The sequence below is a fragment of the Rattus norvegicus genome, chromosome 4 (genome assembly GCF_036323735.1).
Source record: "Rattus norvegicus strain BN/NHsdMcwi chromosome 4, GRCr8, whole genome shotgun sequence".
NCBI lineage: Eukaryota > Metazoa > Chordata > Mammalia > Rodentia > Muridae > Rattus > Rattus norvegicus.
Genome location: NC_086022.1, coordinates 179481177 through 179494110, shown reverse-complemented (window position 1 = coordinate 179494110; position 12934 = coordinate 179481177). Strand labels below are relative to the sequence as shown.

The 12934-nt window shown below is 45.1% G+C and overlaps 1 long non-coding RNA gene and 1 other non-coding gene across 2 annotated transcripts in view; both read left to right on the top strand.

Moving 5' to 3' along the window:
* LOC120102428 (uncharacterized) overlaps positions 1-12934 on the top strand; it is a 33057-nt gene that overhangs the window by 10281 nt on the left and 9842 nt on the right. The window contains exons 2-3 of the long non-coding RNA XR_010065997.1: positions 12003-12305; positions 12641-12740. This is a non-coding gene — a long non-coding RNA (uncharacterized LOC120102428). The remainder of the gene's footprint in view (positions 1-12002; positions 12306-12640; positions 12741-12934) is intronic.
* On the top strand, positions 3659-3795 carry LOC120102693 (small nucleolar RNA SNORA17). Its single transcript, XR_005504309.1, has one exon. It is a non-coding gene; the product is annotated as a small nucleolar RNA SNORA17 (small nucleolar RNA).

Here is a 12934-nt window from a genome sequence, read left to right as displayed (position 1 = left end):
AAGCTTCATGAAGACCTCATGAGAAAGGCTTATGATTTAGGTCCCTTCCAACCCTGGCAACGGGGAACCACATGTGATCGGAAGGTGGTATGTCCAATGTGGAGGTTACTCCCCGGCTCTGATTACAACATGCTCTGCTGCTCCACAGTGTGACGTTTGATTAACTAATTAATGGCCACCCGGCAGGCTACAGAAGCTCCAGAGAAGCCTTTGAACCTTGTCACACTCTGCCAGTGAGGACTGTAGTGTGGAGCTGCTGTAGGAAGTGTCAAGAGTATTAGTGTTATCTGGGAATATGCAGAGGAGGACATGGCCACACCTAAGTCTTGTTTGCAATTCTATAATGCACCCCTTATGTAATTTACACCCCATTAATTAACTCGGAGTGTTTTTCATCATTGCGTCTGATGTGATCTATTAAATCATAAATGGAACCATGTGGAAAGGGGTGGGGGAGTGCTCTCAAAATAGGGCACATAGGCAGGTAACAGGTGTCCCAGATCAGAGCCCCGGGAGAGTGCCGTTCCGTGGGTCAGCGACGGGACACGGGAACTAGATCAGCAGCAGCACTGTATTAAAGAGCGGAGCTCCTCCGCAGACACACTTGCACCCAAGAGATAGATATGCCTGTGGATGCAGGCGTATACATGTGATGAGACATCAGGCCTGGGATGGGTACCAAGCTGAGCAGCATCACGGGGTCTCTGCTCGGAAAACTCACACTCTATGATGTGCTCTAATAGTTCAGTCTTGAAGATTTTAACAGGCCCAGAGAAGAGTGGTTAGGAACACTCCAGGCTTTTCCGGAGAACCCAGGCGCAGTTCCCAGCGCCTGCACGGTAACTGAAAACCAGCTCAGTTCCAGGGATCTAATGTCTCTTCTGACTTCTATAAGGTCCTGATTGCACATGCATGGCACCCACACCTAAAGCATTTCTTTTTTTTTGGTTCTTTTTTTCGGAGCTAGGGACCGAACCCAGGGCCTTGCGCTTCCTAGGTAAGCGCTCTACCACTGAGCTAAATCCCCAGCCCCTAAAGCATTTCTTAATCTTTCATCGTTTTGATGGGATTGGCATTGGGACACAGTGGGTAAAGTCTCCTGCCACTGTGCCTGACCCCTGGGACCCACATGGTGGGAAGAGAGAGCCAAGTTGCCTTCTGAACTCCACACTCATGCTACAGCAAGAGTCTGAACACACACGTGCTCACGCACGTGCCTATGGACACACGAACGAGTGGGGAAAGAGTAGAACTTGGTTTAAGAAGCAGAGAGAGGCAGCAACAACAAACCCCCAGGAAGGAGAGCATGTGTGTGAACGTGTGAATGAAGTACACGGAGATTTCTGCTGAGTTCCACGTGTCTGGGATGGGGACTGTGCCTGTGTGGTCCTCTTTATTGATTTTTATAGCACATAATGGTGAGTTTCATCCTGGCATTTTCACATGTATGTACCTTTATCCTTGGCTTTCATTCATCTCTACTCCTCAGCAACCTGACCCACCCTCCCCTCATAAGGCTGCTCCCTCCATGACACGTTTATTTCACTTTTCTCTCATGTTCCCCACAGATGCCCTCTCTTAGACTTCTTTTGCCGCCTTCTACTTTATGCCCCTTCCTAGTCTCTCTCTCTCTTCTCTCTCTTCCCTCTCTCTTCTCTCTCCTCTCTTCTCTCTCTTCCCTCTCTCTTCTCTCTCTTTCTTCTCTTTCTCTTTCCTCTCTCTCTTCCCTCTCTTCTCTCTCTCCTCTCTTCTCTCTCCTCTCTCTCTCTCTCTCTCTCTCTCTCTCTCTCTCTCTCTCTCCCTCTCTCTCTGTCATGTACAGGCACATGCTCACACACACTTAGATTATGCATAGAGAAGAAAACATGTAATGTTCGTCTCGAGTCTTGCTTAGTTTCCTTCTCCTTCCTCCTCCCCTTCTCCTCCTCCTTTATATTTGCTTCACGTAATGATCTCAGTTTCCACCTATTTTTCTGCAAATGCTATGATTTAATTTGCCTCACGGCTTAATGAAGCTGTATTATGTATAGGAACCACACTGCCTTCCCCTTTCCATCTCTCGATGGCTTCGTGTCCCCAAAGCATAAATGTATACTCTTTCGTGCAAAAGGACCTTATTATTTGTCTAACAGGACTTCTATTCGAGCCTCCAACTCTTCTGTTCTGTTTCCTCTAGGATGTGGATACCTCAATATTGACAGGTGGTTTGGCTTTCCGTTTGAGCATAGGGAAACATATGTCTCTATGTACAAAGTTTGTGTGATCCACATTTTATCTACCTGCTTTCTTTCCCAGCAGAATTATGTGAGTCGTCTGGAAGCAGGAGACCTCTTTTTAATTTCTAAGTAGCTGAAAATACCTGTCTTGTCAGTTTCAGTGATTTTTTTTCTCTTTCCTGGGAATTGGTACTTGCCGTGGACTTTCATTTTTTTTCTGGTACTTTAAAAAGCACGCAAAGCGTTTGCAGTCTCTTCCTCCCCTCTTCATGATGTGTGCTTATCCTCAGATCTGAGCACGTCAGGCAGTCCCATGGATTATATTCTGGACCTGTTTCCTTTTCTCCTCGCTGAGGCCATGAAGGCAATACTAATTAAAGTAGCACTCGGAGAGAATTGGCTTCCCCACCTTGGTGGTTTCTTAGAATCTCCGGTAATTGATCGGATCTTCATTTTCTTTGATCTTTGAAATACTCGTTTCCATTCATGACTCATAGGCCTCAAATAAGCATACGTAATAAGATTTTGAGGCAAGATCTGTAATCTGCCCAGTGACAGAGGAATTAAATGTGTGCACCTCACCCAAAGCACCTCCAGAATGGCTCCGCGCCAGGAACAGCTCTTGGTGGAAGGTGGAGTTATTCATGAACTAAGAGCAGGGCTCTGCGGTGTTTTCTGGTTTGGTTAATATGCAATTTTGCTAACTGGTTCAGTTATTGTTGCAGAGTTGCTTTTTACAAATGTATTAATTTTTCTGTGTGCTGTGTGAGTTTAGGTATACCTCTGCATGTAGTACCTTCAGATGCCAGAAGAGGGCATTGCATCTCCTGGAATTGGAGTTAGAGGTGGTTGTGCGCTGCCACATGGGTGCTGGGAACCGAACTTGGGTTTTCTGCAATAGCAGTAGCTGCTCTTCACCATTGAACCATCTTTCTGGCTTTTAAGAGTTGTTGGTTGAAAGGATTTTTAAACAGTCTCGATTTTTGCGTTTCAACCTTGATCAAGCCGTGAAATAAAATCCTCAATAGAATGTGAAATTCTTAAAATTTTTAACAGTGGTTTTTCAAAAAAAATTTCGGCAGAACAGTAAGGCAGTCAGTTTATTCTTCGAAGTGAACTTGGTGTACAATGATAAGAAGTGTGAGTAAAGCTGGTACTCTCTTCAAACGGTAAAAATCAAGCCAGAAATCCCTGCGGCAGCAAGTCCATTTTAAGAATGTTTACATTTTGGTGGAAGAGAGTAGCCATCTTTTGCCAGATTTTTAGAGGCCCCTCTGTACTTGCCAGTGGGTGGGGTAGAATTTCTGTAGTAAAAGTAGAAGAAATTAAGGGTATAACGTTTATTCTTATACAATTCTTTAGGCTATCCCATTTTCATTAAGATGCTCTTGGCACTAACTGAAAAATACTCACGGCTCCCCTTTGACCAAAAGTTAGCTTAGCTTGTCCCTAGAGGCACTGCAGGTGTGGCTTCGGTGTCACACGTGCATCGGTAGATGGCAGAGAACTGAGAGGCCATGTCTACACTCAGTGCTCTGACCTGTGAACAACCCTGACAAAAGTCATAGTACCTGAGATGACCAGCAGAGTGGCACTAGGCAGGCCCAGACAGACTCCCAGGACAGGGAGCAAGTGGGAGGCTAGAAGAACCTCGCCTGGGGCTGAAGGCCCCTGGCAGGAGTGAGCCAGGACAGATGTCCCCCACTCCTCTCTACACTGTAATGCTCCCCCAGCATCCCCCACACTGCGTGGGGCCATGGGGGTGACCTGGTCAAGGAGTTAGCCTGAGAGGACCACCAGTCTGGCACCATACAGGCCTGAGAGGTGGACATACCATGCCAAAGATGATCCCTGCCCAATGCTGTAATGCACAAGCTGGGCATAGCACTCCTGAGAGCAGTCCTAAGACGACCCCAGACACTCAGAGACCCTGGGTGCCACTAAGAGGAGAGAGTATGTGGTGGAGAAATGGAAGAGAGAGAGAGAGAGAGAGAGAGAGAGAGAGAGAGAGAGAGAGAAATAGAAGGGTGTGGGCACAGTGAAGAGAGGCAGAACTGGAGACTACAGGCTACTGTGGAGCTTAATGTGTGTGTGTGTGTGTGTGTGTGTGTGTGTGTGTGTGTGTGTGTGTGTGTGTAGCCAGTGATGCCACCTGGACCAAAGTGGGGTGGGGTGCGATCTGTGCGACCACCAGGAGCCACATCTGAGTCCATGGTTCTGCAGCAGCAGGGAGCCGTTAGTACAAGTCCAGGCAGACAGTTTGGGCTGCCACCTGCTGACATTTTGATATCTGGGGGCTGTGCCGAATTAGCCCCCTTCTCTTACCTAGGCATCGTTGGATAGCTAGCCCTGGAGGCTTGGCTTGAATACGAGAAGTGACCCCACCTCTAACCAGTTACAGTACTTGGGAGAGCATCCTGCAAATCACTCAGAAAGTGCAACAGAGCTGGCCTTGGTTGTGGCAGTTGTGGGTGAGCTGGCCCTGAGGGTGTGAGCATGGAGAGCTGGTCCCACCACTCATCTTCCATCTACTGGCATGGATAAGGGTGAGATAACCTCCTACCCTTCCCACACCTTGCCATCTACAGCAGGTGGGAGACCACACCCTTTGGTTGTGAGAGCAGGAGAGCTGGCCCTGCCCCTCACCAGCAGTGCTTGCTCAGGAGGACAGGCATTGTACCTTGCCTGGGAAGCAGGGTAGAGCTGGCCCTGGTTGTGGGCGTTGTGGGTGAGCCAACCCTGAGGGCATGAGAGTGGGAGCCTGTGGCATTAGATAGGCCAGTCAGGGCAGGGTAGGAGAGCTTGCCCCAGTGGTGTGGGTGCAGAAGAGCTGGTGGGCTGACTAACTCAGATCCCTCTCAGGCCCAGAGCTAGGGTTTTGAATTGATCCCCTCCAACATCTACCCCATAGATGAACTGCTGGAGTGCATGAAGTGGCCAGTCCTACACATCCATACCTAGAAGATCTCCATGACACTGGGCAACAACAGGAGAGTAGTCCCAGTGAGGTTCCAGGATTGATAGAGTAGCCATGGCAATGAACCGAACTGAGTCATTGCAATGAGCAAGAAGAGAGTAGATAGAATGGAGTACTGTGGGGCACACTGTGACACACCATAGATTCTACAATGAGGTTACTTTCTGTTTCAGGTGAGGTGGGTATGAGGTGCAGGGGGAGGGGAGGAGATGAATGAGATTAGGTTGCAGGATGTGACATCACAAAAACCAGTAAAAGTTTTTTTTTTTAAGTTAACAGGAATTTTAAAATCCTTAATTTTTTGCATTATGTTTTTAAGGTGGTGTTTTAAATTTTACATTTTATCTATCTGTCTGTCTAGTTATTATGTGTGTCTTTCTGTCTATCTGTCTGCATGCCCATGTGCACACAGTGGAGGTCAGAGAACAAACTATGGGAGTCAGTTCTCTGGATTCTGGGAATCAACTTTAGGTAGTTGGTTTGGTGGTAAGTATTTTTTTTACCTGCTGCGACATCTCACCAGCCCTATCATGGTGTTTTTGATCTATTTTGATCTATGTAATAGTTTATACATTAATTGATATGATTCTGTAATTATTTTTAGCCTGTTGATGTGGTAAATTAAAATGAACGAGTTTGTTCTCTCTCTCTCTCTCTCTCTCTCTCTCTCTCTCTTTCTCCCTCCCTCCCTCCCTCCTCCCCCTCTCTCCTCCTCTCCCCTGTCCAGGGTCTTCCTATGTAGCACATGGTAGCCTGGAATTCACTTTATAGCCCATGTTGACCTTGAACTCACGGCGGCTTTCTTTCCTCAGCCTCTCCAATTCTGGGATTATATCTGAGAACCACAGCACCCAGCACCGTGAGTGAGTGGTTTTGGTTGATCCTGTGCTCCATCAACACCCATGGCCGTGGAGCTTGCCTGTTTCTAGTCTATATCAGATTTGATGTTCTAGAATTTTAAAAGTATTTTTCCTAGTTTTATTTTACTAAAAATTTATAATTAGAAAAATCGTTTTTTGAAAGTTCCCTGGCTGCTGAGATGGATGTATATTCTACAGTCATTGCAAGGAAGGCTCTGTAACTGTCTTATTATGTCCAATTGGCCTGTGGTGCAGATATGCTCTGAGGTGTCTTTATAGATTTTTAATTCTGGATGACCCAGCTGTTGGTGAGAGTCAGGTATTGGAGCCCTACTACTGGGTCAGGACTTGCCTATTCTTTTACGTCCATTGGTGTTTATTTTATGAAATTAGGAGCCACATCGTCCAGTGCACACATACCTACAATTGCTCTAGCTTCTTGATGGATAACTCTCTAATATTACAGTCTTTTCATGTCTTCTAATTGTGTGACAGAGTCTCCTTCATCTGCTCTCAGAACAGCTATGCTAGCCTGCTTTCTACCTGTATTTGTGGGTGAATGGAAGCCCCATCCCTTCACGTTCAGTCAGTGCCTTTGCTGGTGAGGTATATTTCTCAGAAACAGGAGATAGTTACACTGTGTTTTCATCTACCCTGGTCTGCATCTTTTAATGGGAGGGTCACAACTGTTGGCATTTTGGGTTATTACTGAAAGAAGTCTTCTGGTTCCTATAACTTTTTGGGTTGTTTTCTGGCCAGTTCAATCATTGTTTGCTCTTTTCTTTCTCTTGCCGTCATATTAGGGGCTTACTGGTTTCCTTTGATGGACACAATAGATACCCCCTTACCCTTCCTTCCTGCTTTCATCTAGTCCTCTCGTAAAATTTACTCTATCCCATACTCTCTTGATTGAAATGGTCCTTTTCTCTCTGTGTTTAGGATTCTGAGCTGTCTTCTGCAACATTCATTTAACAGTCAAGTATTGCTTGAGTTGTTGCTTATCTTGAAATGTGTTTCTTTGTTAGTTTTAAAACATAACAACTGGCTACAGTAACCTACCTCCCTCTCTTCCTCCCTCTTTTCCTTCCTCCCTCCCTCTCTTCCTCCTTCCTTTCCTTCTTTCCCCCTTCTCTTCCTCCCTTCCTCCCTTCTTCCCTCACTCTCTTCTTTCTTCTTTCCCTCCCTCCCTCCCCTTTTCCCCTCCCTCTCTTCTCCATTCTCCCTCCCTTTTTCTCTTCTTTCCTCCCCTCCCTCCCTTCCTTCCTTCCTCCTGTTCTCCCTCCCTTTCTCCCTCCCTCCCTTCTTTCCTTCTTTCCTTCTTTCCTTCTTTCCTTCCTTCCTTCCTTCCTTCCTTCCTTCCTTCCTTCTCTTTTTAAAGGTGTATCTCACTATGTAGACCTTGCAGGCTTAGAACTCACTATGTAGACCAAGCCAGGCTCAAACTCATGGATATCCACCTGCCTCTGCCTCCAGATTGCTGGAATTGAAGGTATACACATCAGGCTCATGTACGGTCATCATGATTGGCAGTGAGTACTATCAGGGTTTGAAGCATCGCTCCACGATTTCCTGGCTTAGTTAGCATTTCCTTCTCCTGGCGATAATGGTTTGATTGTAAACATGTTTGTATATTTCATCCTTTGGGTATCTTGACTGTATTGTGGCATAAAAGAGTTCATCTCCGGTCATGTCTACTTAGGGTCTTAAGTGCCCCTGTTGCTTGGATGCACATTTCTTGGGCTTAGAAAACATCCTGCTGTCATTCCATTGGGTGAATTTCACATGCCCTTTGCCCTTGTTTGTTTGTTTTGATGTGTTTTTGGTTTTCTATATCTCATTTCCTTCCTCTACCCTTGGGTTCTTAGATTTGTTCTCTTCATCCACAAAGGTCTTAGATGTTGTGGCAATGCTCAAGTATTTAATGCCTTCTCTATTTATGTTTTAATACGGAATTTCCTCGGTCTTTCCCCATGCCTCGCTCATTGCCTTTCTCCTCACTGGTGGAGTCTGTTGCTCATGTTTCAGACTACTTTTTAATGATCTATTAGTTTTTAATTTTCAACATTAGCCTTCCCCCCCCCCCCAAACATCACCAATGGTTTTGTTTCACATTTTGCTGATCTTTTCACCCAACTTGCTGAATTTCTCACTACCTTGGTTGACTTTCTCACTGGATTGCTCTAATTCCGTCCTGTGCTTGCTCGTTGGCGTTCTCTTGGAAATCACTGGCTAGTTTGACAAGTGAACGTTTGAATTCTTCCTCTGGTACGGCGGTGTGACCTTTGGAGAAGTTCTGCTTCCTTACTCTTCCGTGCATTCTGTGCTTTTATGTTCTGATTAGCACTTTGTGGGTCCGGATTTCTCTTCCTGGACAGCTGTTGGCTCTTGACGGTTGAATCCCCAGTATAACTCAAAGAGAAGAGAGACTTCTGAATGGGGGTTCGCCATCTGCACAGGCGCAGGCTCTTTTCTCTGCTCCTCTCAGGTGTCTGACCAGACTTCGTGAGTTTCCAGTGCATTCCTCATGTGGATGGAGTCCATTCCTTCTTATTCTGAGCGTCTTCCTTGGTAGCACACATGGAGACAACTGGTTATCCTCCTTCTTACCAGGAAGTTGAGGACATTTGGCTCTGTTCACAGGCTTGATTTTGTTTCTTGTAATGCTTTTCTTGGTTTTAGGAGGAGATTCATGGGATAAATAGGGGAATGGTCATTCTGCTTCAGCTTCCTTATTTTATCTTAATTAATTAATTACTTAATTACTTAATTGTGTGCACACCACACACACACACACACACACACACACACACACACACACACACACACACTTGGAGAGTCTGGAACTGGAGTTACAAGAGGTTGTAAACTTCTTAACATGGATGCTGGTCCTCTGTAAGAGCAACAGCTATCCTTCCTCTGAGCCATCCCATGCTGTCCTTCCTCACCACTCAGCCATCCCATGCTGTCCTTCCTCACCACTCAGCCATCCCATGCTGTCCTTCCTCACCACTCAGCCATCCCATGCTTCTGTTTTCTGGGGAAGAATGTGGGAAGATGGTAGCATTACTTCCTTGAATGCTTGACGGGATTCATCAAAGAAACCATACATGCTTGTTGCTTTCTCTTGGAAGTTTACTGGTTGTTGATCCAACCTCTTTACTAAGCACAAGTCCATTGAAGCTGATTGTATCTTCTTATATGCATCTTGGTATGTGGGTCTTCTGTAGACTTCATCCATTTCACCTACCCTATCTAATTTATGGACAATAATTGCTCGTGTCATTTATCTGTCTTTCCTATCTCACCAGATCAGTAGTATTTCTTCATGTTTCGTTTATGAAATTAATAATTTATGTCTTTTCTTATTATTCCTGGAACGCTGGGACAGAGAGTAGATCAATAATAAAGAGCCCAATTTGTTTATTTTCTCTTTTGATTCGTTATTTGATTTCATTCATTTCTGATATAAAATCATTTCCCTCATTTACTTCTTCATCTAGTTTAGTTTTATCCATGATCTCTCTACTGTTCTAAGTTAAGCCAAATGATTGGCTTTCAAATTTCCCTCTGAGCACATCTTCTGTGGGGCATAAATTTTAGTGAGTTAGCTGCCTGGCTCGCTCAGTTGGTCGGGATGTAGGGCTAGGTTATAGTAAGTCATGATGTCTCTCTCACTTAGTAGGAGTTTTTCTTACCTTCCCTTAAATTCCCTTTGATCAGTAGTATGTGGCTCGAAGTGTGTTCTTTGTTCGTGTTTGTGTTTATAAGCGTGCTGTTTTGAACAATAATGTTCACGTGACTTAATCATTTTGTCTGAGAAACGCCTCGTATAGCCCTCAGGCTTTTACATCTGTTGAGTATTTGGGGTTTGAAATGGGGAAGGGTCGGTCTCGGTGCCTGTTCCATAGAGGCTCACGGTGAATGAATCTGCTGCCCTTGAATGAATGATCCCACGATGCTAGTCAGATCAAGTCCACTTCACTGCCATTGGGGTCCTCTGGATACTTGCTTATTTCCTGACTATGAGGCTCTCGGGTGTTGACACAGGGATGGTGAAACCCCAAACATCGTCTTGAATTTGGTTCTTGTGATCAAGGAATAACTTGAAAGGTGATAATGCATAAATTAGATAATTGAGACAGAACAGCAAATAGCTTTAGAACTATGTTTGAACTTGTCTTTTCCCTCTTCTATCGGTCTTTGCTTTATACATTTTGATACTCATGATAGATGTTTATGTCTTTTAAGATTTCTGTCCCCTTGGAGAATTTGTTCTGTTGTCATTATATCATCACCAATAATCTTGTTTTGTTTTTTGTTTTGTTTTTGTTTTTTTTTTCTGGGATTGAACTTGTTTGAAATCAATGTAGCCATTCCAGCTTCTTGTAATATGGTTTAGCATAGTACATCCTTTTACACCCCTTTACTCTTGAATCTTGATATCTAACGTTGAGTTTCTTATAGAAATTATGTTCTAAATCTTATCATAGTTTCTGAGAATGAGCCACGGAGCACAATCAGGCCAAAGAAAAGAGGGGTCGACTTAGAGTATTGAAAGGTGAAAGGTACCAGACCACTCTGACAGAGGACAGAGGTATGATTCTGGGCATCACTAAGATGTGGGCCAGAAGAATACTCAGAGAGAGAGAGAGAGAGAGAGAGAGAGAGAGAGAGAGAGAGAGAGAGACAGACAGACAGACAGACAGACAGACAGACAGTGTGTGTGTGTGTGTGTGTGTGTGTACAAACATACACACGTGTGTGTGTGAATTGTTGTCTAAATGCAGGTGAGGGTAGGCACAAGATAAGGCAGGGCCTGTGATTGGGCAGTGAAGAAGTAAGGCAGGCACAGAGATTTGGAGAGAGGAGAGAGAGAGAAGGAGGGAAGGAGAGGAACCAAGATGGAGACAGAGAAGGACGACTTAGATCTGTGTGGCTTTAAAGAGCCACAGGTAGTTATAAATATTTCATAAGGGATAGATTTTTTATAGGACAATATCTATCTAGATAATCTTATCTAGAGTATATCAATATTAATTAGTTCAAAGTTTATTGCGTGAATGTTTCGTGGAGTGAGAATTTACTGATATAAATCTGATTGATAAATTACAGGCTTTTAGAGTTTTGATTTTACCGGGATACTGGGAATTGTGACTATAACCACAACCGGGGGGATGCTGGGACTATGAATAGAATCTGCAGCAAGAGAGCTGTGAGATGGGTGGTCTCTGTATGGGATGGGCATGGCACTGACCCACCTTGGGAACCAGATGGATGCTCACTGATGGGGTTAATCATGGGGAGACTACCAGAGACTCGAGAAGCCGGTGGCAGTGTGAGATGGGAATTGGAAATTTAAGGAGTCAGGTGGAAAGGTTTTGCTCATTGAAATGAAAGTACCCCGCAGATGCCATGCGGCCCTATGGTGCCAGCGCTAGCATGGGATGGTGTCATAATTTTTATTTATATTATTTACTATAACACATATGCACACACATATACACACATGTCCACACACGTCTACACAACACTCGTACACACATGCACACACATGTGTACACACATACAACACATGTACACATGTGCACACACATTCACATACACACACACACACACACACACACACACACACACACACACACACGACCAAGACAAAAAGTTGCATCATCTGTGTCATACTCTACCTTTTTATCTCCAAGCACATTGACACACGTCGGGGAATGGAGTCTGGTCATAAAGTTCTACATGCCACTCTGAGGAGCTTTTCAGTTTATTTGTACCAGGCTGGGATGAGAGAGGGGAAACTGACCAATATCCCTCAGGGGCAATCGTGGACGTTACTGCTCATGTGAAGTCTGGTTGAATCTATATTTGGGCTTGTGTTTTCATGCAGCAATGCTGCCAGAATCTTCAAATTACTTATTGTTCTTGATTTTATTTCCTTCCCAGAATCGGACCTCCCTGGGTGCTCTTCAAAGAGCCTGTGATTTTACTTCTTTTGCCATGATCTGCAGTTCCTGAGTGACGCCCTACTATGGCGGTGTACAATGTATGGGACACAGGGAAAATACCATATAATCTGACAAAATGAACCTTAGTTTTGGGACAGAAACAGTCACAAATTTGTCTTCTCTGTTACAATTTCTCCTTCCCTTTCCCCCTTCTCTCTCATTCCCTTCTCTGGGAGCACAAGTCTGGAGACCTGTTTGCCCAGGACTGCTGAGTGTGGCTAACCAACCAAGGGGACAGAAGGTAAGAGGCTGGTGGAAACTGGATGGGGAGGGCGTCACTCTTCCAGTGGGCATGAGACAGTGGTGCAGTCTTTCTCCCATCATGGAGGAGGCCCTGGGTGCATTGTTTTGCTATGGTTAGTTATAGTTCACCTCTGTTGGAGCCAAGGCAATGGCAGTGCACGGTGAGAGCCTGGTGGGGCTCCTCCAGGTAAAGTGTACCAAGGTGTGGTGGTTTGACCCAGGGAGTGGCACTGTGAGGAGGTGTGGCCTTGTTGGAGGAGGTGTGTCACTGTGGGGTTGGGCTTGGAGACCTTCTTCCTAACCACATGAAAGCCTGTCTTCTCCTGTTTGCAGTTGGATCAGGGTGTAGAACTCTGAGCTCCTCCAGCGCCATGTCTGCCTGGATGCTGCCATGCTTCCTGCCATGATGATAATGGACTGAATCTCTGAACCTGTAAGCCAGCCCCAATTAAATGCTGTCTGTAGCTGTTTTAAAAAACAAAAAACAAAAAACAAAAAACAAAACAAAAAAGCAGAACCGGTTCCTGGGCTTCACAGCTCCAATCTGGGCCCCTAGTGCTCTCACACACGGGCAGACGCTCCCTGGAGTTAGTTCTGGCACCGTAGGGCCTTATAGGACTAACATTA